Source organism: Entelurus aequoreus, linkage group LG07 (assembly GCF_033978785.1).
Source record: "Entelurus aequoreus isolate RoL-2023_Sb linkage group LG07, RoL_Eaeq_v1.1, whole genome shotgun sequence".
Lineage (NCBI taxonomy): Eukaryota > Metazoa > Chordata > Actinopteri > Syngnathiformes > Syngnathidae > Entelurus > Entelurus aequoreus.
The window spans coordinates 56,873,152-56,899,154 of record NC_084737.1 but is presented as its reverse complement, the minus strand read 5'-3'; the positions used below and the strand labels follow the sequence as shown (position 1 = coordinate 56,899,154).

General features: G+C 40.4%; 1 pseudogene; it reads right to left on the bottom strand.

Moving 5' to 3' along the window:
- Positions 1 to 454: 454 nt before the first annotated feature.
- On the bottom strand, positions 455 to 21,247 carry LOC133654395 (carboxypeptidase O-like; annotated as a pseudogene).
- Positions 21,248 to 26,003: the final 4,756 nt, after the last annotated feature.

Here is a 26,003-nt window from a genome sequence, read left to right as displayed (position 1 = left end):
GGACCATACGAGGTGGAGCGGATGATAACTCCTGTCACAGCTCGACTCAAGGTACCAAAGTCCTTCAAGTCATATCCTGTCTACCATGTTTCCCGCCTAAAGCCCGTCGAGTCGAGCGACCTTAGTCCTCCACCTGTGTCTCCCCCTGCTCCTCAGCAGGTGGAGGGTCATCCAGCCTTCACTGTCAAAACCATTCTGGACGCTAGGAAGCGAGGCGGGGGTGTGCAGTTTCTGATCAACTGGGAGGGTTACCCCCCAGAGGATTGCTCCTGGATTTCACGATCCCTTATTATTGATAAGTCCCTAATTTCTGATTTTTATCATAGATTTCCCGGTAAACCAGGAGGTCTGCCAGGTGGCGTCTGTTGATTAGGGGGGGAATACTGTCACCGCCTGCTGCCACCTTGTGGTTTGTATGCTCAGTTTTCCTTGTTTGGTGCAGCAGACCTGGTTCTTACTTTTTGTCTTCCTCAGAGTTCCTGTTTCCCTGTGGGCGGAGCTGCAAGACGTGCACAGCTGTGTCTAATCTACCAGCACTATTTAAGCAGCACCTGGTCGGCTGGATGGCACTCGGCTATTCCACTCCTTGACTGATTGTATGAAGAATCCTATGCTCCTTGTATTTTTTGTCCTACGTACCATCTTGGCTATTTCCAGTGCCATCCAGCTGGGTATGTACGTTGAGAGTTTGCACGTCTTGCAACTCCGACCCAAGTTAGTTAGTTTGTATATTAGCCTTTGTTCTTTTTATCACGGTGCTCTTTTTGCACCGTCGCTTTTTGTTATATTCTATTTTTGGATAATTGTGGTGATTGCTACTTTTGTTTAAGTAAATAACTATTTACTCACAATTCCATCTGCATCCTTGGGTTCCTCTGTTCCACATTTAATTGAACTGTGACAGAGGATAAGAACGGAGTCATCTTTAACTGCATTTAGAAATGATCTAATGAGTCATAGTTTGGATAATGTCTATGTCTGTAGAAAAATACATATCCTTGTATGATTAAAATTGTCCGATTATACATTATCGTAAAAATAAATAAATATATTTTTAAAAATCCATGGATGATCAGAGGACTGCAAAATGCTTGCAAAAATAAAAATACTCTATACCAGACCTGGGCAAATTAAGGCCCGGGGGCCACATGCGTCCCGTTAAGTTTTTCAATCTGGCCCGCCGGACATTCCCAAATAATTGTTTTAGACCTTTAAGATGTAAAGTGTAGCTGCCATTATGATGTGCAGTGATGTTTTTAAATGACTGTAAGTCTTCAACTATACTAAGTCTTTCAATGGTTGGGATTTGCGCTTTTGCATGATATACTAGTTACTATGGTCATCTTATTAGTTACTATGGTAATCTAATTAGTTACTATGGTTATCTAAGTCACAGCAGCTCAGACGAGGCACCAAGCAGTGTAGGTGGGGAGCGTTTCCACAGAGTGTTTCCAGTGTGGCCAGTCTGAAATGTGGGTGTCAGGGACAGACGTTGAAGGAGATTTTTACAACAAAGTTTTAAACCTTAGAAGCTATATCAGATTTATCAGATAGTAGGTGAGATTTTTTGTTATACCCTTCACGTTCATATTTCACTGTTTGTTGCATTTCGCTTGATTGTAAAATATGTGGATGGAGAGGGGGTGTGACGTTCATATGTTGTCAATATTCAGTGTTTTATCCTTCTACCATCCTAGTCACGTCCGTTGTGTCCTTGGGCAAGACACTTCACCCTTGCTCCTGATGGCTGCTGGTTAGCGCCTTGCATGGCAGCTCCCGCCATCAGTGTATAAATGTGTGTGTGAATGGGTGAATGTGGAAATACTGTCAAAGCGCTTTGAGTACCTTGAAGGTAGAAACAAAAGGTTGACGTTTAAGATAAACATGGAATCTCTCCGCCCGGATAGAGCTATAACTTTTGCATTCCGAAGCCTGGTTTTATTGCTTCTTCTCAAGCGAGAGTTAATTCCAGTCCACATTCGAATGTCCAACTAAGGCTCCTTCTCAACCATTATTTACTTAAACCTGGTGGTTCGCTTTCTCCAAGTTGAATATAAACATTCACCATATGTAGAACATAATATGAGTTAATTAATTCACTTCATACCTAAACAAAGATTGTGTATGACTGAAAAGAGGCTTACTCTGTTCATGTAATTCTACTGTCGAATAAATGTGCTCAGGTGCTGAGAGCGATGCACAGAGTGAGACCTCTTGCATCCAGTTTGGTTTTCTCCACAACCAAAGAAAAGAAACAGAGGTTGCAATTTAACGATTACGGAAAAGTTCCATCCAACCATTTTCTACCAGTTGTCCCTTTCGGGGTCACGGGGAGGCTGGAGCCTATCCCAGTTTCACTCGGGCAGAAGGCGAGGTACACCCTGGACAAGACGGCACCTCATCGCAGGGCCAACACAGATAGACAACATTCACATTTACTAAGTTCATTTTCATTCATCGTTCAGTTAACTGACTTATTTATTCTTTATCAGGCCAGGCCTACAATTGTATCCATTTTTTTAATGAGTCTGGACATCCAATTTAATGCTTCTTAATGCCATTTAAGGCCTTATTTTTCCCAAAATCTAATGAAGGACCCTGGTTATTCATTTGAAGCGACACGACCATTTTGGGAGTCGCTACAACCCTGTAAGGAGGCCAGCAGCTTAATTTTGGCAACGGTTCTCACGCTCCCAACAGTTCTTGGGTAAAGATCTTGCAGTGTAAAAGGGATTTAACATACCAGCTCCTTGTAGTTTGTGGCAGTGAAGTTAGGGTGTCCATAGGGAACCAGGAGCAGTTGGCTGTAGGAGTGGATGGTGAGGAAACACAAGAAGCTTCCTACAAAGTAGGTGACAGCCTGAGTCTCAGGCTCAGACTCAGGAGCTCTGCCACAGAAGGTTTGTTGGCAGCAGTCGTATGACACGCCGATCGCTACGAAAAGAATCAGAAAACTTAGAAATATAGGATCCACATGCATTATAACTATTATTGTTCACACGCAAGACTGGCATAAACACCTACTGAATTTTTTTTAGGGCTACAACAACTAGAGGGCTACCGTGATCATGGCAACCCGCCGCTTCAATAGCTAATCATCAACGTGGCTGTCGTGTACTGCAGGTGTTTGCTATTTCTACTTTGCTGGATTGAAAGACCTCATGGATACTGTGGTGTATCGCTGATCTCGTCACCTTCTCCCGAGCAGAAGGATGATTTGGGTGTGAAATTGATCAAAGGAGACGTCGGCGATGTATCATTGAACAACAGCTTTAGAAGCATCACTGCAAGTACTAGGAGATCTAGCCAAAATATATATCAATTACCTTGAGCAGCCAGGCAACAAGTTATTATAGCTCGAAATGGTGTCATCTCAGGACTTTGAGTTCATGGTACCTATATTAACACCGTCAGGCCCAAATAATGCCATGATCGTGTGTGCGTGAGTGTTACCTAGCGTCCGGCTTCGGTCATAACTAACTCTTGTCATTATATAACATTATGACTGTTACACATGGAGACCTGTTTAGTCTCAGCCTACAATGGACATATTTACTAAGCTAGGGGTGTCCAAACTTTTTGACCGAAAGTCGACTGTATGTAAAGTGGTGGCGAGGAGAGAGCAGACGTCTGGACGTGGGTCCAATGTTGGGAAAGTTTGCAGGGGGAAGCCGCTGGGGTCGGCTTTCGTCTGTGTCGAGCATGGGTTGGCAGTGTGGTGGTGGTACTGGACCAAACTGAGTATGTGTGTGTGTATATATACAGTGTATATATATAATATATATATATATATATATATATATATATATATATATATATATATATATATATATATATATATATATATATATATACTGTATATATATACTGTATATATATAGTATATATATATATATATACTGTATATATATATATATATATATATATATATATATCAATCAATCAATGTTTATTTATATAGCCCTAAATCACAAGTGTCTCAAAGGGCTGTACAAGCCACAACGACATCCTCGGTGTCGAGTGGGTCTGACATAATATATATATATATATATATATACCCCCTAACCCAGGGCCCCGCATTGACCGGCTTCTGTTAAGAAGAAGGTTAAATCAGTCGGAAGAAACTCAGCGGCAGGAAGAAACCCACAGTCTGCAGAGCATCAGCACCCCGCACGATGAGGAGGAAGCTTCAGGCAGAACCACCAGTCCAAGACCATACCCAGTACACCGCAAAAAGGAAAACATGCAAGGACGTAAGCCGTTGGTGAAATGGCCAAAGTCTAACAGCAAGGAGTGGGAAATCATCAACATAGACTTAAGCCTTTTCCTAAGTAACATCAAAGAATCAGCCGAAAAGAAGCTGGAGAAGATGGGTGACCTAATTTACAGCTACGGAGAGAAGAGATGTGGAGTGAAGGAACAAGTCAGAAAGAAAGACATGCTTTCCGCCCCCAAATCTCGCCGGCTTCAAGAAATCCATCTACTTGTAAAAGAAAGACGACAGCTAAGGAAGTTGTGGAGAAAGGCGACAGCAGAAGAAAGGGAAGGCATCGAGCTACTTCAAGAGGAATTAAAACAGAGACTCTCAAAACTCCGTCGAGCGTAAAGCCTAAGGATGCGTCGGAAGAAGAAAGAAAAAGCCAGAACCGACTTCTGCAAAGACCCCTTTAAATTTGTGAAAGGGATTTTCACAAAACAGAAGAGTGGATCTCTGAAAACATCAAAAGACCAGGTTGAAGAATATCTGAGAACCATCTATACTGATGAGAAAAAACATGAACCTATCATTGTCCCCACTGACATCCCTCCTATATCACCCGCACAACATCAGGTTGATGTCAGCCCTCCCAAACTGAGCGAGGTGAAGCAGGCAGTAAAAAAGGCAAGATCGGCATCTGCACCAGGCCCTAATGGTGTTTTGTATAGTGTCTACAAGAACGCTCCAGAGGTTCTGAAATTCCTGTGGAAAAACATGAGAGTGGTGTGGGACAAGCAGATCATCCCGAAAGCCTGGCGAAGAGAGGGAGGAGTGCTTATCCCAAAAGAAAAGAACTCAACCACCATTGAACAGTGTCGCCAAATAAACCTTCTGAACATCGAAGGCAAGATTTTCTTCAGCGTATTGGCACAGCGACTAACAAAGTATCTGAAGCAAAACCACTTCATTGATACATCGATCCAAAAGGCTGGCATAGCAGGCTTCTCTGGATGCCTCGAACATAACAGCATCATATGGCATCAAATCCAGACTGCGAAAAAAGAAGGAAAAGATCTTCATGTCTTGTTCCTTGATCTGGCCAACGCCTATGGATCAGTCCCTCATTCATTGCTGTGGACTGCCTTTGAATTCTTCCAAGTGCCAACTACAATCACAAATCTCATAAAACACTATTTCCAGGATTTGCAGTTTTACCTCACAACATCAGGCTTCACTACAACGTGGCAATCTCTGGAAGTAGGCATCATGGCTGGGTGCACCATCTCCCCATTGGCTTTTACGATGGCAATGGAGATCATTATTAGAGCCTCGAAATGGGTGGTTGGAGGAGAACGACTACAATGTGGTCAGAGATCACCACCAATTCGAGCCTATATGGACGATATAACAACACTCACAACAACTGTCCCCTGCACCAAGAGACTGCTGGAGAAACTACATTCAAATATAACATGGGCACGGATGAAGTTAAAGCCCAGCGAGTGCAGAAGTATCTCCATTGTGAAAGGCTAAGTCACAGACCAGAGATTTCATGTCATTATTAATGAACACCAGTACCAACTGTGTCAGAAATGCCAGTAAAGAGCTTGGGAAGGTGGTACGACGCAAGGCTCAAAGACACCGAGCAGTTTGAGCAACTAAAAAAGGATACCATCACTTACATGGATCGCATCAATAAAACCTTGTTGCCAGGAAAAGTCATGTTTTCAATTTGGCATACTCCCAAGACTCTTGTGGCCTTTAACTGTGTACGAAATCCCTATAACCAAGGTTGAAAAATTGGAACGTGTGATAAGCACACAGCTGAAACAGTGGCTTGGACTTCCAAGATGCTTCAGTTCCATCGGGCTATATGGGCATGGCAAATTGGAATTACCAATCTCAGGACTGGTGGAAGAATTCAAATGCACCAAAGCAAGGCTGGTCATGACGCTAACTGAAACTGAGGATGCAGTCATTCGAACAGCGGCCCCCCGAGTAACAGCGGGAAGGAAGTGGATTCCATCAGAAGCGGTTCAGAGTGCAAAGTCTGCTCTTCAATTTAGAGATGTGGTTGGGCAAGTACAGCATGGGAGAGCAGGGCTCGGACTCATCCCAAAAGCTCCCCTATGGCACAAAGCAACATCAGAGCAGAAGAGACGGCTAGTAGTAAAGGAAGTCAGGAGACAGGAGGAGGGAGAGCGACATGCTAAAGCCGTCTCAATGGCCAAGCAGGGGAGATGGACCAACTGGGAAAGCCTGGAGAAGAAAAAGCTCAACTGGTATGACATCTGGCAGATGGAGGGAGCACGGCTGAGTTTTATCATCAGAGCCACGTACGACCTGCTACCGTCCCCCCTAAATCTGAAAACCTGGTACGGAGAAGATCCCGCCTGTTCCCTCTGCCAAGTACCTGCATCTCTAAGGCATATCCTATCAGGGTGTACTATAAGTCTCACCCAAGGACGCTATACTTGGCGGCATAACCAAGTACTCAGAGAGCTTGTATTAACACTGGAACAGAGGCAAACCACCACAAACAATCTCCCACAAACACCAGCAGGAAAGGTCCACTTCACACATTTTGTACCAGCTGGCCAACATCAAGAGTGTCAAACGACACCAAATAATGCAAGCATCCTGCAGTCGGCTCGAGATTGGAAATTGGAAGTAGACCTTGATAAAAAGCTTGTGTTTCCCCCAGAAATAATGGCTACAACACTCCGGCCAGACATAGTCCTGTGGTCTCCAACAGCAAAGCTGGCTTATGTCGTGGAGCTGACAGTACCATGGGAAAAAGGGGTTGAAGAGGCTTACGAGAGGAAAAAAAACAAATATTCTGACCTGGCAGCTGAAGCATCCCAGAACGGCTGGAAGACCAGCATTTTCCCAGTAAAGGTGGGATGCAGGGGATTTATTGCCACATCTACCATCAGTCTGTTGAGAAAAATGGGGGTGAAGGGACGCTCCCTCCAACAGGCTATCAAGTCTATGTCAAGTGCTGCCGAAAAAGCCAGCAACTGGCTCTGGATAAAGCGCAAGGACCCCAACTGGGCAGTAAAATAAGAGACAATGGTATGCGGTCATGCTTAGGCCTGACTCAGGGAAAAGGACGACCCTGCCATGCAGAGTCCGACAGGATATGGAGGGTATGGCATGGAGGGGGGTGTACCTGGGACGCTAGGTACACTGTTGAGCCCTCTGGAGACGTCGTGGGCTTCAATCAACGAAATGTCGATGAAGCAGGGTGCCCACCCGAAGACCCCAATGACATACTTTTACTATATACTGTATATATATATATATATATATATATATATATATATATATATATATATATATATACATATATATATATATATATATATATATATATATATATATATATATATATATATATATATATATATATATATGTATATATATATATATATATATATATATATATATATATATATATCAGTGGCGTGCGGTGAGGTTAATGTCTGGTGAGGCACGACTGCATCATCACAGTCAGATTTACAAACATATGAACCTGCAGTGCAGGTGTACCTAATGTTGTGTCCCTGCGGTTGTTTGCGGCTCCTGCAGCGCGAGCATTGTTGTTTTTGCACTTTTTGGCTTCTTGTTAAGTGACTTTTTTGGGTGGATTCGGTCTTGCACCTGGAGGGTTTGGGTGTGGACTTTGGTTGGTGTGGCCGCGGCGCTCCCGTCGGGGGTGTATTCTGCGGCGGAGGTGCTTGGCACCAGGAGGCGGGGTTATGAGACGAGCCTCCAGTTTTATGATCGCTCAGCACAAGAAATACGTTACACACATACAGATGTTGACAAAATACACTGTACATATATACCTCAGCTAACTAAACTATGGAAATGTATAATATAATTCATATAGCAATACAGTCTCACTGCACAGCAGGCCAGCAGTTAGCCGAGTCATTGCGCACAATCCATGTTGAGGCACAAATCAGTGACGTGCCTCAACTGGCTGCTGATCAGTATTTGAACGGCAAATGTGAAAATAAAAATAAAAATAATCTAAAACTGGTGAAGTTAAATGGAAAATAACTTTAGTATTATCACCTGATACATATAACAATTTAATTAATTTTTTTTTCTTTTTACTTTTTTTTTCTTTCCATGATGGCAGGTGAGGCCGTGCCTCCCCTGCCTCTAGTGACGGCACGCCACTGATATATATATATATATATATATATATATATATATATATATATATATATATATATATATATATATATATATATATATATATATATATATATATATATATATATATATATATATATATATATATATATATATATATATATATATATTAGGGCTGCAACAACTAATCGATTAAAATCGATTATAAAAATAGTTGCCGATTAATTTAGTCATCGATTCGTTGGATCTATGTTATGCGCATGCGCAGAGGCTTTTAAAAAAAATATTTTTTTTTTTTAAAATAAAACTTTGTTTATAAACTGCAACATTTACAAACAGCTGAGAAACATTAATCAAAATAAGTATGGTGCCAGTATGCTGTTTTTTTTTAAATAAAATGCTGGAAAGGATAGAAATGTAGTTTGTTTCTTTTATCCGATTATTAATCGATTAATCGAAGTAATAATCGACAGATTAATCGATTATCAAATTAATCGTTAGTTGCAGCCCTAATATATGTATATATATATATATATATATATATATATATATATATATATATTCATATATATGTATATATATATACAGTATATATATATGTGTATATATATATACAGTATATATATATATGTATATATATACAGTATATATATATATGTATATATATATACTGTATATATATACTGTATATATATATATATATATATATATATATATATATATATATATATATAGATATATATATCTATATATATATACAGTATATAGTAAAAGTATGTCATTGGGGTCTTCGGGTGGGCACCCTGCTTCATCGACGTTTCGTTGATTGAAGCCCACGACGTATATATATACATATATATATATATATATATATATATATATATATATATATATATATATATATATATATATATATATATATATATATATATATATATATATATATATATATATATACAGTGGGGCAAAAAAGTATTTAGTCAGCCACCCATTGATTGTCAATGGGTGGCTGACTAAATACTTTTTTGCCCCACTGTATATATATATATATATATATATATATATATATATATATATATATATATATATATATATATATATATATATATATATATATATATATATAGTGTATATATACACACACACATACTCAGTTTGGTCCAGTGCCACCACCACACTGCCAACCGATGCGACACAGACGAAAGCCGACCCCAGCGGCTTCCCCCTGCAAACTTTCCCAACATTGGACTCACGTCCAGACGTCTGCTCTCTCCTCGCCGCCACTTTACTTTACATACAGTCGACTTTCGGTCAAAAAGTTTGGACACCCCTAGCTTAGTAAATATGTCCATTGTAGGCTGAGACTAGACAGGTCTCCATGTGTAACAGTCATAATGTTATATAATGACAAGAGTTAGTTATATATATATATATATATATATATATATATATATACATATATATATATATATATATATATATACACACACACACACATACTCAGTACTGTATATATACAGTAATAATATATAATAATAATATAACTGAGTATGTGTGTGTGTGTATATATATATATATATATATATATATATATATATATATATATATATATATATATATATATATATATATATATATATATATATATATATATATATATATATATATATATATATATATATATATATATATATATATATACATACACACACACATACTCAGTTTGGTACAGTGCCACCACCACACTGCCAACCCATGCTCGACACAGACGAAAGCCGACCCCAGCGGCTTCCCCCTGCAAACTTTCCCAACATTGGACTCACGTCCAGACGTCCGCTCTCTCCTCGCCGCCACAGCTTGAAAACGGTAATTCATCCTTTTGCAAAAAAATTCCTATCTTGGGCTATTAGTCAATTCACGAAGCCGTTGCAGACTGATGATGTCACGCCACCAGCGCCCGAAGTGAGCGACGAGCGCGAGCGGAGGACATTGAGAACACTGTCGGCACAGACTCTCTATCTCTGGCTAATGCAGCTAGCCAGCCCAAACCAAGCAGCCAGGTCTTTACTTTTTGGCCAAGGCAGCAAACCAGCTCCTGCCGAGCGACCACATAATAACCCAAGTGCCTGAACCTACCCCAGCCTCTTAAAGCTCAAGCCCCGTCCCCAAGACCTGTTCCTGCTCCTCGCACAAACAGGGCTCTGGCACCATATGTTCTGGTTCCTGCTCCACGGCAGATGCCTGCTCCGGTTCCACTTGAACACTGGGATGAATTTGCAAGGGAGGGAGCAACAACCCTGCTCCTAACCTCCGTCCGCCCACCCTTGGCGTCTTCTCCAGCTGAGGCCATGTGTCAACGCCTCCTTCCTCCAGCCAGAGAGAGTGCCTGGTATTGGCTTCTTGAGGGGCGAGGGGCTAGTACTGGCAGCTCTGCGACTGAGGATGCAAAGCTCTCTCCAGCAAGGCTGGCAACCGCCTCTGAGGTCACCGCCCACATCTTCACCAGCGGGGACGTTGCCAGCTCTCTCTCCTGCAACCCCGCCAGCTCTTCCCCCTGTAAGGCAGCCGCCACCAGCTCGTCCTCCTGCAAGGCTTTCAGAAGCGCTTCCGTGTGTAAGGTCGCCGCCAGCTCTTCCTTCTGCAAGGCCGCAGATGCCACCTCCGGCTCTGCGTCCAGCTCAACCTCCAGCTAGACCTCCAGCTCTACGTCTAGCTAGATCTCCAGCTCTGCGTCCAGCTCGACCTCCAGCCCTGCGTCCAGCTGGACCTCCAGCTCAACTTCCAGTTTGACCTTCAGCTTGCCTTCCGCAGGAGTCCCCGTCAGGCGCTTGCCTTCCTCGCCTACTGCAGAAGCCCCCGTCTTGCGTCCGTATTTCTCCTCCTTGCCAGCCGCAGCATTGACTTTTTCATGGACGCCCAACGTGCTATCATCAGAGACGCCCAGGACCTGGGAGTAGATCTCCACAGCTGCTCGGGCTCTGTTTCCGCTCATGTCTGCCTTCTTGTAGGTCACGGATGTGGCAATTAGACTGCAAAGTATTTTGAATTAATCTCGAGACACACTACGGGCAAGATTTCTTATCTACTGGCCGGCCACACTTGGCCTGCAGTTTGGACACCCCTGTTAACTACTAAGCCTTGCTTTTGTAAAGTGTATGTAATCCACCTGTGCATGTCACACGTACTGGTCATACTTTTTTACCTGCCCTAAATGATAGACCACAGTTTGCAAGAACTGTCCGGCTGCTTTCTCCAGGGGGAATGTAATCTTTCACGATATGCAAAACATGTTATTTCTTAGACTTGCAGATACTACATATAAATTATACTTTGTCTCTACTAAACTTTTATTCAGCGGCACTGGTGAGTCAACATTTCCTTTGTAATAGTCTTAGTTTGGTTTAGCAGCTAATGACTAATTTAACATTGCTTTGAACGTCGTCATTGTGACAGATTTACTAACGTATTTCTAAAACAACCATACTACTGAAGTTTATATTGTAGCTAAACATTTTCCACTAAGATATAGTGTCTAAAGAACATCTATTTTTTCATAGTTTTTCCCATTTTTGTTTTGGTTAGTTTTTCAATGAATGCCCAAATGACATAGTAGTATTGAATCGGCTTTAAATAAATGAATTGAACATGTTGCACAACATTGAGTCATTAGGATGTTTGCAACTTGCTCACAGTTACATTTTTTAAATAAAAAAATGTAAGAACACTACCGGCAGTGGTTTAACACTAGTGGTGTTCTGCTGGTACCAGAGTCAGGACAAAACATGGTGAGGCTGCGTTTCAGTTTTCCATCCATCCATCCATTTTCTACCGCTTATTCCCTTCGGGGTCGCGGGGGGTGCTGGTGCCTATCTCAGCTACAATCGGGCGGAAGGCGGGGTACACCCTGGACAAGTCGCCACCTCATCGCAGGGCCAACACAGATAGACAGACAACATTCACACTCACATTCACACACTGGGGCCAATTTAGTGTTGCCAATCAGTTTTATTGTCCTTAAATCTAGAATAGCTTTTCAGAAAATGTGAGACAGGCATCAATGTTAAAATCCAGGCAACATTTTTTTTTAAATTGTGCATATGACAACTCACAGTATTTTATCTACACTATTTGATTTTAATTTGATTGTTTTCATGGTGACTATTTACAGTCATGTTGTTACAATAGGCTAATTATTAATCAACTAACTAGTTTTAATTGCTGTTTTACATCAATTACGTCTAATTTTTTTGTATACGGACATTTAATTTTTACATAACAAAATAAAGTATGAATGACGATGTTGTTTTGGATGATTTCAATGGATGCAATCGACGCTGTCTGGAAGTTATGTGATCTACCGCTATTTATTATTGTTGCCTACTGACTAAAAAAATCATACATATTCAATGTCTATACAAAAAAGTTCTAGTGTCAAAATATGGCTGTTTATAAGTCACGTCTCATAAAGTGTCTCTTTTGAGAGCATCCTGACACAGGTCGCATAATGTAGGTGTGTTAATCCATTTTTTAAAAAGCCAAACACGATCATCTGTTTCCATGTGATGTAGAAATCTTATTTCCCGGCAGATTTTTTGAGAAATCCAACTAATTTAGTGCATTGAAATCTGCTGAATGATAGTTATCCATGTCGCTACCATTAGCTACTAACACACAAAGCTAATGTGCGTGCATATTTTACGTACGGGTGTAATTACATGGGAATTGGGTTTTCTATTTTGATGACCGAAGCAAAATGCTAAATACTAATGCATATTTTTTGGGATCATAATTTGGGTTTTTAATGGTGAGCTACCTACAGTATAGAGCACTTGGGGGTAGGAGATTTATTTCCCCCTTCAACCTATTTTTTCTCTTTTCATATAAACTTTGGACATTATCTGAAATATAAACATGTGAACTTTGACCATTATTTGATTGAACTGAATTGTAGTTGTCCATGGAATCTTTTTGTTTACTGTTCATACCTGAATATTTATAGTAAATAAATTGTTCTTGAACTGTTTTTGTTGGTTGTCTTTTATCCACTAACTCTTGCTCCCATATCCAAATCTATTTGTTGCCAATAGTAATACAGTATTAGAAATACTCACTAGGCTGCCTGTTACACTAGTACGATAATATTAAAGACAGAAATGGGGCCACAAACAAATCTTGTTTAGAGCCACAACAAGTCTCTCTCTATCGAGTCCTGTTCACCAACCACGATGAACACTAAGTGGCATTGCCAATTCAATTGTTTTGTTTTTATGGTTGAAACGCTCACTTCCCCAGTTTGTGATGAAGTTGCGGTTGAGGTCGGTCCCGGAGCAGTTGCAGCCTGCAGGACCTGGTGACATGCTCTTTCTCCATAGACGAGTCTAAATGGGTCAGAGTAACAAGTTAATAATGATGCACCTGTTGCTTCATCTCATTAAGGTAATACGGACTATCAAAAACATACCTCAGTTTGACTGATCACCTGTCAGTCTTCAATAAACTAAATATATATTTGTGAAGTGTGGGACACAATATGACCTGAGTAGGGCTGCGACTGTAACTACTCGGTCAGTATTTTGACCAGTCCCTGAAACATGTCGTGATATTTTTAGTGGTTGTTCTCTGCTGTATTTTCTTGTAATACTACCTCATATTTTAACAGTACAAATATTTTTCAAAGGATTATTAACAGTCAGAAGCAATGAACAAACTCATAGCATGACTACAAACATACTAGTCAGTATGCAGATCACTGCAGGACGCCGAGATGAGCGGTCGCACTCTCTTTCGCTCCCGATCGGGAATTCAAACAACTGCTCGGATTATCCCACACTTCCTCCTTTTTCTACTGTGGATCACGGATTTATATTTTAAACCTCCTCGGATACTTTACCCTCTTGAAAATGAGAGTCAAGAACGCGAAATGGACATACACAGTGACTTTTATCTCCACGACAATACATCAGCAAAGCACCTTGGCTTTGGAGCTAACGTGTTAGCATGGTGCTTGACTGGCCATCGAGGCAAAGGGAACATGCCCCTGACTGGAAGGATAGACAGAAAGTCAATAATACTACTGTTACTTCTACTATCAGGAGACACTGAACTCAACCCTGGACCTGCAACAATACGGTTAATGTTGTCCCGACTGGCGAAGACTAGCAATGCTACTGCTAGCGTCGCCATCGAAGCTAACTCGGCTACCGGCTCATCTCAGCTCAAGCTCACCTGTGCTCCAGCGATCGGCGGCTCGGCGGAGGACTTTTCCCCGTTCATCGACACGGTCGGAGGCTCGGCGGCGGCAGTGGAGGACGACCCAGTCATCGGAGAAGGCATCGACTCAGCGGCGGTGAACGACGCAGCAGCGGCGGTGGACGGCGAACCAGTCATCGAAGATGGCGGGGAACTGCACGAGATGGCGGGGGTCCACGCGGCCTCTCCCCCGGTCCACGACGGTCGAGGACGCGGCATACACTGGATTTAGAGGCGCCTTTACAAAAACATTTTCGTTATTCTCTTTGTCCTCAAAAAAGCCCGCCAAAAGGAAATCCACCCCCACCAACCCTACCTGGCCTCCCCCTCTCCCCCTCTCCAACTCCGCCCCTCCCCCTCCCTCCCCCTTCACCTGGAGGAAGATGTCTCTCTCTCTCTCTCCTCTCTCTCCCTTCTCTTCTTCAACTTCAACAGCAATAACAACCAAGAACTTTTCTGGTCAGTACCACAACACAGCGGACTCTGATGCTCTTTTTGGTTCCAGTGGACTACACATCATCCACCTTAATGTGAACAGCCTCTCTGGAGCCAAACTCGACCAAATCAGAGAAATGTTCCTCAACACGAAGGTAAAAATTTTGTGTTTCTCTGAAACCAAATTTGATCAAAGTATTTCTGACTCAGAGATAGAAATAGAAAACTTTTCGGTTATCAGAAAGGATAGGAATAAACACGGTGGGGGCGTTTGTATGTATATTCACCAAGATATAAAATACATAACTCGCACTGATCTTAACCACAATGACCTGGAATCTGTGTGGGCGGAAATCAAATTTAAAAACGCTAAGCCGGTACTAATAGGGACTGTTTATAGACCCCCTAATCAGAGTGATTTCTATGGGGCTTTGGAAGAATGTTTGGCAGGGACAGACAACGTGGAGAAAATTATAACTGGGGATCTGAACACAGATATTCAACGCAAAGATGCGCCTGTCTTCAGATCCTTCAGCAAGTTTTGTAATCTGCACGGTCTTTCCCAGCTAATAGCGCTACCTACAAGGGTGTGTGATTCCACCCAATCAACCATAGCTCTCATTCTCACTTCAGACCGGCCTAAAATAAAAAATAGTGGGGTCATGATCTGTGGTCTTAGCGACCACTATCTAACCTTCTGCACCCGCAAAATAGCTAAACCCAAAACCAATGGCCCAATCTAGATCCCTCAAAAAATACTCCAATGACAATTTCAATTTAAAATTAGATGAGTGGGACTGGTCCCCTGTGCTCGCGAGCAACCTGGTCGATGTTACTTGGGATCGCTTCAAAACGGCGTTCCTAAAGATACTAAATGACATGGCTCCCGTGAAAACAGTCAAAGCCCGCTCGGAACCATGGATGAATCCGGACCTATTAGCTGCCATTAAAGACAGAGACAGAAAATACTCTGAATACCAAAAATGTAAAACAGAAGTAGATAAACAACCCAATAACATCAACCTCAAATTACTCCTTTCAACTCTCAAAAAGCAATGCAATAAATTAAGAAATAAGTCAACCAACCTGACTAAATCCTTAAAAAAAAATTACATTAACGACAAAATAGAGGAAAACACAAATAAGCCACGTGAGCTCTGGAAAATTCTCAACAGCCAGCTTCCTGGTTGCAGCCAGAAACTTAAAACAAGACTCACCAACATCAGCATCAAGGAGGGTGACTCCCTCATTACAGACAAAATGGAGGTAGCTAGCAGACTTAACATCTTTTTCACCAGCATAGCCGCAACTCTTGTCAACAAGCTGTCCCACCACTCTGGTCGCTTTGGTGTAGAACACATTAAAGCCTTCTACAGAAAGCTAGGAGTATCCAACGATGATTTCAAATTAGAAATGGTCACAGCTGATGAGGTGTTTAAAAAATTGAGCGCGCTCCACCCTAACAAGGCCACCGGCCTTGATAATATTCCCTCCAGATTCCTCAGGGACTCAGCCTCTGTGACACCCACAAAAAGTTGTTATTGTGTATTTTTATAATTTGTTTTGATAATATTCAGGTGAATAATATTTAATGGTGACACTAGGATACCAACAGATTGTTAAACAACAGCTAACTACTGACAGCAGGGGGCAGTGTAGGTCTGTTTCACCGTGGGAGTCTCTTGTACACTGACGTACTTCCGCCCAAACTTCACAATCCAGTGGAATTTGGGAGAGCGACAACACGTTTCAATTTGTGATCCTTGTGTCCATACTGCAGGTTAGTAATGACCTTAAAGCAGCTATATTTGAAACACAAATAATTGTGTGATAAAGTGCAGTCACTGAGCTTTAGTTTGATGTGAGGATGATGACGTTTGGTGTTCGTTTTGGGACATTGTAATGTAATGCAAAGTGGGCTGCTGCAGTTTATTTTTCTATTAATATTTTTCTAATCACTTCTGTAAAAGTGACAAGTGCAATGAGCCTAAATGTGTACAATATGAGTTCGTTTTTGTATTATAACTTTCTATATTGTTTATTGGTCCAGTTCTCCTAATGTTGTTAGCATTAGCCACTGTCTGCTTTCTGTGTGGACTGTAGTGGTGCAGCTACTCACACGTGGGCTTTGCCAAAGCTATGTAGTGATACTACAATGATGCGAACACTGTAGTAACAGTATTATGCCGGAAATGAAAATGAGAGATATTGATGAGGAGAACAAATGATGTAAAATGAGAATGGTGTTATGTGTTATGTAGTGTGAATTTGAATAATGACAGAATGATTGTTATATTGATTGTTATTGTGATAATACAAAAAATATGAACGTTGAAAAGACAATGGAAAAAAACAAAAGAAAGAGACAGAATATATTTTGTGTGGTTCAATAAAAAGACAATCCAGTGGAATTTGGGAGAGCGACAACACGTTTCAATTTGTGATCCTTGTGTCCATACTGCAGGATAATTATAAGCTGTAACCAGGTACCCAAGCCGGGACCTGTAACACCTCCATCATTGCCCCGATCATCACGCACATAATAAACCTATCAATTACACAAGCCCAAGTACCAAAAGATTTTAAGATAGCAAGAGTAACTCCCCTCTTTAAAAAAGGAAGCAAATTGGAACCTGGCAACTACCGACCTGTTTCTATTCTCAGCTCCATTTCGAAAGTAATGGAGAAAATAGTTTATGGACAGGTCGATAGTTACCTTGCCACTAATAAACTCATGTACAAATTCCAATCCGGCTTCAGAACTAACCACTCCACTGACACATGTCTTCTCTATCTGACCGACCACATCAAACATGAGGTGGACGCGGGCAAATACTGAGGCATGGTCATGCTGGACCTTCAGAAGGCCTTTGACACCGTTAACCACGCTATACTGTTAGATAAGCTCAGAGCAATCGGATTTAACAAAACCTCATGGAGCTGGATGCAATCTTACTTGGAGGGGAGGGAGCAGGTGGTAGAGGTGAACGGCACCGTGTCCCCCCCCCCCCCCTCTCGGTGAGCTGTGGAGTCCCCCAAGGCAGTATATTGGGACCTTTACTGTTCCTAATATACATAAACGACATGTCATCGGCATGCGACTGTGAATTGTTTTTGTTTGCGGATGACACTGCCCTGCTGGTATCCGGCAAGGACAAGTCACAGGTGGAGAAAATCCTCAGTGCCGAGCTGTGTAGAACTTGCACCTGGCTCGCTGACAACAAGCTATCCATACACTTGGGTAAAACAGAATCCATCCTGTTTGGGTCCCACATCAACCTTAAGAAAGTCAATGACTTCACCATAAAAGTGGGTGACATTGTTATCACCAGGAAAGATGAGGTCACCTACCTAGGTTCCATTCTAGAGGCTAACCTTTCCTGTGATAAAATGGCAACTAAGGTAATCAGAAAGGTTAACCAACGAACGAGATTTCTCTACAGAATCTCCTCTCTGGTCAACAAAAGCACCTTGAGGATTCTGACGGGAACTCTCGTTCAACCCTTTTTCGATGACGCATGCACCTCCTGGTACCCTAGCACCTCCAAAACCCTCAAATCCAAACTCCAAACATCTCATAACAAGCTAGTCAGGTTACTTCTAGACCTCCACCCCAGATCCCACCTCACTCCTACCCACTTCTCTAAAGTGGGCAGGCTCAAGGTGGAGGACAGAGTTAAACAACTTGCACTGAGCCTAGTCTATAAAATCCACTACACCTCCCTGATACCGAAGTACATGTCAAACTACTTCCTTAACGTAAATGACCGCCATAACCACAACACCAGGGGGAGCTCCACTAACCACGTTAAACCCAGATTCCGAACTAACAAAGGTCTTAACTCATTCTCTTTCTATGCCACATCAATGTGGAATGCGCTCCCAACAGGTATAAAAGAAAGGGCATCTCTATCCTCCTTCAAAACCGCAATAAAAGTTCACCTCCAGGCAGCTACAACCCTAAACTAACACCCTCCCCGGATTGCTAATAATCAAATGTAAACAATCAAATGCAGATACTTTTTCTTATGCCTTCTGAACTCTCTCTCTCTCTCTCTCTCTCTCGCTCTCTTTCTCTCTCTCTCTCTATATGTCCACTACTTGCTGTCCATATCCTACCTCCCACCCCCTCCACACCCTTGATTGTAAATAATGTAAATAATTCAATGTGATTATCTTGTGTGATGACTGTATTATGATGATAGTATACATGATAGTATATATCTGTATCATGAATCAATTTAAGTGGACCCCGACTTAAACAAGTTGAAAAACTTATTCGGGTGTTACCATTTAGTGGTCAATTGTACGGAATATGTACTTCACTGTGCAACCTACTAATAAAAGTCTCAATCAATCAAAAAACGCTCATCTCTAGTCTAGTCCTGTAGTGGCTGTTTCTGTCATTTGGAAGTGCTTCACTGTATTAATGATCTTGTCCTCACGTGTCTGTCTTTTGTATCTGGTGATGACAGTACGTCTTTTTGAATAAAAGGCCATGGAAAAATACAATGGAAACGTGTCAAGAAATGCAACACTGACCGAGTTGTCTAGGGATGGGCGATACCACACTTTTAGGATTTGATACGATACCGATACTTTGTCTTGCATTTTCATCGATACCGATACCGATACCGATACCAATAATTTCTTATTGGCAATTTTTTGTCAGTCAAAAATATTATTACTATTGTTATTATTTAAGACAAATCACAAGACAAATACAGACCATTTATACCACATTTATTATGGTCAATATATAATAAAAGTAAAATTAAAATAAATAACATAAATATGAAAAATAAATTAAATATTATATATAATAATAACTATATATTATATATAATAATAATTCAATATTAGGGCTTTCCAATTAACAGTCAAATCCGAGTTGCAAGAAGCTGCAGTTGTTTTTTAAAGTTTGTGATATAATTAGCAATTAATGAAATATGAAATAGGCTAATGTTTTCGAAATGTAAGAAATCATGTTACAGATTAAAACCAAAATCACATTCAATCATATATTCAAGATTTTCTTGGAAAAACACAAAACTGTAATGCAAAGATGAAGAATCTCCAAATTGTATCTCTTTCTTATCTTGTTTTAAATACTCAAGCAATTTTCAACTAACAGTAAATTCCCCTGTGTGGAAATTATTTGAATTTAGGATAATCATTTAAACAAAAATATTCAGTAAACATTACTAAAAAAAAACAAAACAATGCCTGTTTTAAGTCAACAATTGGACAACACTGGATATGCCTGGCTGCATCGCTGTCGGCTGGCTGTGTGTGTGTTGCACGTTGACGACGCTCATTCGCTGTCTCCTGTCACGTGACTGGGCCAGCTCTATACTCTGCCAGGTACAGGGGTGTCCCAGCACATAGTAAGTAAGTCATCAAAAACATCTGAAAGTGATGCTTGCACCCCCCACACGCCGTTTTTTTGGTTTATATCGATACTTTTTTCAGAAAAGTGATGCCAAATGAGTAGCGTGTGAGTATCGATATATCGATACCACAGGATCGATACGCACATCCCTAGAGTTGTCCCTCCATAAAAAGATGTAGCCGTCCATATTGAGTACTGGGGTTATGTAAAAGTCTATGTTCTTCAACATCACTCCTATTCTTGGGTCAGTCTTATACGTTTGCAGGATCTGAAATGATAAAATCACGTTCAGGGTTTTTGTTTATGCAACATTTCTGTCTGTGTCCTATCAATGATTACCTATCTGACAAAGTACTGACAGAAGGCTGGAGCGATCCACTCCCTGGCGTGAATACCACAGTCCATCCAGATAGCTTTCTTCTTCTCTCCAGTATTTACACCAATCTAAGGAGTGAAAGCGAACACATGTGTGTTTTATTAATTTGTGATTTAGCATATAAAATAAAAAGGTTATTTTACCTTGAGCAAGGTAATAGTCCTGAACTCGTAGGTCTTTCCATACTCCATTCTCGTTACAATGTCGGGGTGATCTTTTGCAATCTGAACCATCCACTCAGAAATCTGATGGATTGAAAGATGTTAGACTGTGTGATTGTGCGTGTGTGTGTGTGTGTGTGTGTGTGTGTGTGTGTGTGTGTGTGTGTGTGCATGTGTGCATGCTATCTAATTGTATGTTGTGTATTTACCTCTGACATAGGGTGATATTTGTAGTAATTGTACTTGTTTCTGTTGAACACATCAAACATGATTAAGTACATTGACACTTCTTTCTTAAAACTTTCCTGCTCTCTATAAAAAAAACACTGAACACCAGAGGTGGGACCAAGTCATTGCTTTGCAAGTCACAAGTAAGTCTCAAGTCTTTGCCCTCAAGTCTCGAGTCAAGTCCCGAGTCAAGACAGGCAAGTCCCGAGTCAAGTCCAAAGTCAAGACTGGAAAGTCTCAAGTCAAGTCACAAGTCCTGCATTTTGAGTTTCGAGTCCTTTCAAGTCCTTTTGACCACAGACTAATATTTTTACACAGATTGTGTATGCTTTTAAACCGCTGTATTTATTTATTAAAACAAGTGCATTTGAAATAGCAGGAAAGAAAATAGTACTGACATTGCAATTCATAATAGCACTATTAACCAGTCATTTTAATAGTTTAAACAACTTTAAACATTTAACTCATTCCTTTACAGAATAAACACATTTGCAAAAACAAGTGCAACTGTACTTATTTGTACAAAAGTGTTAACATTGTATTTCCATGGCATATTGCATTGTAACTAGTTCCACAGCAGTTTCTATTCTGTTCTTACCTTATCTCATTGATCTCATCTCATACTGTATGTGTGTTGATGTGTGCGTACACATGAAAAACATAACAAATACATGAACATAACAATGAACAGAGTTGTACTTTTTAGATGTCAGGGCCCTATGCAATATGTACACATATTTTTAATATAGTATATATTTTAACTGACCTTTATTTGACTATGTTTGTCTTTTTGTAGGTGGCTAAAATACGCGGTGCTGCTGACCGCTGTCTAACGTTATGTTACTGTGTGTGATACATTGACTAACGTAACGTTAAGTTTAGGTACCTCATGCAACCCTGCTTAAAAAATCACTTCACAAAAAGTATGAATAAGGTAGCAAACTGCAGTGGACGCAACATATTGCCGTGTTTGAAATGACGTTATAACCATAAACATCTTATAAGTAGACGCAATATTGGTTGCTGTGACGCGAGCAATTTGCATCTTGAAGTGGTGATGAGGAGCCGGCGAGCAGCCTAAACTGACAGTTGACAGGTAGAAAACAAAGAACACCGGGCTGGTGTTCAGCGTTTTCCTGCTCAAATGAGCGGACTGTTGAAAATAGGAATCGGGGGATTACTTTTCACTAGTAAGATTTAACATTAATGTACTGTTGGTTGTATTTTATGAAAATAACATTACCACAGAGTTGAGAAGGAGCAAAGATCTTCAATATTTGTATGTGAAAATCACAAATAAATCTTCTGGGGGAGGATGACGCCCCTACAGGGGTTTGGTTTACAAACTTTCTGCCCCACCTAAAACAAAATTCACCAGCCGCCATTGATTATAATGCATTCTCATTTTAGGCAAAATATAAGACAATACTTTCTTAACAGTATAATTGTAACCAGGAATAAGTCTTCAAGTAACAATATTCAAATACTAACATTGTTGGGTAAAACAGAATTTGGTTTTATTCTGAATCCAGTGAAACAGATTGGTGGTTTTAGCTGATATAAAGACTTTCAGGTGTTTATATATGTTTAAGTATTTGGCAGACGCTTTTATCCAAAGCGACATACATAAAAAATACATATATAACAATCACTGTAAACATGATCATTTAAGGGAAGAATGTAATACAAAATATCAATACAAAGTGTCACGACAGAATAAACTCTCTGCTGCTGCAGCAACAGAGATACGGTCTATAAGATATATAGATATCTAATGTATTCATACATTGTTTATGTAGCATGTATATATAACGTAATCATATTGTTTCTTCAATTTAAAAATAGCTGACCGTTTTTTCCCCCCTTCTCTGGGATTATATTCCCAGTTTTAATCTCGGACGTCTGGTCACTTATAGAGTACAAGAATATTCTATTACTGTTAAGCAAACTATGAATAATAAAGCATGTGTCCGTTATCATAGCTACACGTATGACAAAAAAGCGCGTGAAAATGAGTGGTATTCAGTGAGGTAAAATGAATTAAATGCGTTGACAGTTCATTGCTCCTGCCAAATGAATTGCACTGAGTGGAGCGGATCACCACTCCAAGATGGCGGCCCCGCGTCTCGTCTGCGCCAGTAGGCAGTAGCGCTCGATGCTGTGTACCCTTATAAGATGTCTATGGTTATGACGTTAGCAGTGAGTTTACAGCCTCACTGATTTAACTACACAGCAAATAAAAGTCATGTTACTTAGCCAATAAACGTTATCTTACATTCAAAACTTACCCTTCTTTGTGCAACTTCAAATGTCGAACGAAGTTGGAAGTTGTTGCGTCTCGGTCTGTAATATTCGAACTGCGTGATTTGCATACGGCAATTCGTTGACCAAGTCGTAGTTTTTATACCCGAACGAAACCAACTTTGGTATAAATCTTTCTCACTGGCGCGTTGTTTGAAAACTCTTGTTCATTGGTTGTCCTGCAATTTGATTGGATCAATGCTGTGCGATGAAAACAATGTAGATCTAATTTGATTGGCTGTTGTACTGAGAGCACACACGCTGACACGCAGCACACACGCTGATAGACAGACACGTACAAAATGAAAGCTACGGAGCGCTCCCAAATAACTTTTTAAGCTTTAGGTTTTGGGGAAAGTAGCAAGTCATGTCAAGTCAAAAGGCTCAAGTCCAAGTGAAGTCACAAGTCATTGATGTTAAAGTCTAAGTCGAGTTGCAAGTCTCTTTACATTTTGTCAAGTCGAGTCTAAAGTCATCAAATTCATGACTCGAGTCTGACTCGAGTCCAAGTCATGTGACTCGAGTCCACACCTCTGCTGAACACCATGTAAAGACACAAAGTTCACGCAACATGAACTGCCAACATATATGGTTTTTGCAAAGGTTTTTAATCTTCCATCAACAACAAGTTGATTAAAAACATTACCTTGAAATTATTATTTAGTGAGTCGTATTTATTTAGAATTGACAAAGGATGAGCAAGCCGTCTCAAGGTGTCACTCACTTTTGTAGCATTGCTGCTCCCGCCGCTGAAAGCAGCACCAAAAGAGTGAATCCCAAAACACGGACTATTGGCATTTTGAGGAGAGTTAATGTTTTTGAGACGTTCAGTTCCTTATGTAGTGTAGGTTTATCAGATAAGGATGCACCTTTGCCTTTGCCTCTTTCAGATGTTATCACTATATGGCTCTGAATGGGTGTACTGTGCTTTATTTAATGACCAGTAACTAAATAATCTCATCTGAAGGTTACTTGGTAAAAATAATAAATAAGCTCTGCTTCGCCCTACTCCTTTTCAGACATGCTGTAATGAAAAACTTGTAATATGTGATGTGTCATATTGTAATTGTATGCATGCAACACCAAACTAAACCAAACCAAATGGATCATTAAAATTAATAATTTTTATTGATATCTAATACTTTTACATATGTGACAATGTACACACACTCCGGAAGTTTCACAATAGATCTTTGCCATAATAATGGTCTACTATGCTGTCTAGAAAGAAACCAATCTATTTAGAAATGTGTAAAAAAAATATGTACTATAAGCTGGTCACACACCAAAACTATTACTTATTACGAGTGCTGTCAAATAATTTTCAAAATCTGATTAATCACACATATTCATTTTGATTAATCGCAGTAAAATACTTGCTTGTGTACATTATCTGTAGATACAGACAGGATGAGAGCAGCAAATTATACACAGAGCACGCACTTCAACACCCAGATTGCATCTGAAATGTAGGCGGAAGTTTCTTCAATACAATCCTGGCACAACAGCTCTCATGACAAAGTATTTTTTTTGTCAGAGTATTTATCAAAAATACAATACAGGGACATATACACAGTGTAGAAAATTACACTAAACTCACTTGAATTTGAATAAAGCAAAACATGTGGCTCCATTTTTGGGTGCATGACACGTTTACAATGCAAATATATTATAAAAGACACAACAGTTATGAAACAGATACAATTGTATTCTCAAAATGTCATTGACGGTCGTTCATTTGCTCAAAACTTGTTGTTTTGGAAATGTGCTTATTTTGTAAAGAAACGTCCACGGATTATCCGCGGACTCCGCAGTTGTGTCCGCAAACCGCGCATCTCTAAAACACACACAAGAGAAAAGAGAGTGTCTGCAGGGAGACTTTTCCTTGTTAACCCTTTCGTGTGCATCATTAATAATTATTCATACAAACGGGAAGATATGGACATCCTATCAGTCGTCATCGAAGTAAGAGCAGTCATTGTACAGTAAACTATTGTTTTATTGTATTTGTAGTTTGTATTTCTTGTTTAGCACTTAGCAATACTGCTACATGATGCTTAGTGTTTCACTGAAGTTGGATCAGTTTAGGGGTTTAGAATTTCTAAAACTGGTTGCTCATCCTCTTTATATTCAGGATCAACAATATAAGCTTATGGATCCTAATTTTTCCCAAAGTAATCATTGTTGGCTCTCACAAAGTCTGCATGATTTGCATTGTTGTTGGTGATGAAGGGATCTGCGGTTCCTACCTCTACGTCACGCGATGGCATGTCTGGCTACCTCACTACCTCTTACAATGGCTCGGGAATCTCTGTGAGATTGATACTGCTTTGATCATATCGATTTACTCGCAAACTTTGTAAGTCTTTCTGTGTCATAAATCAGATATATATGAGAATAGATTCAATATGGACTCTAACATCTAACCTAACATGCATGTTTTAAAGATGTGAGAAGAAGCTAGAGTACCCACACAAGCAAGTGGAGAACATGCAA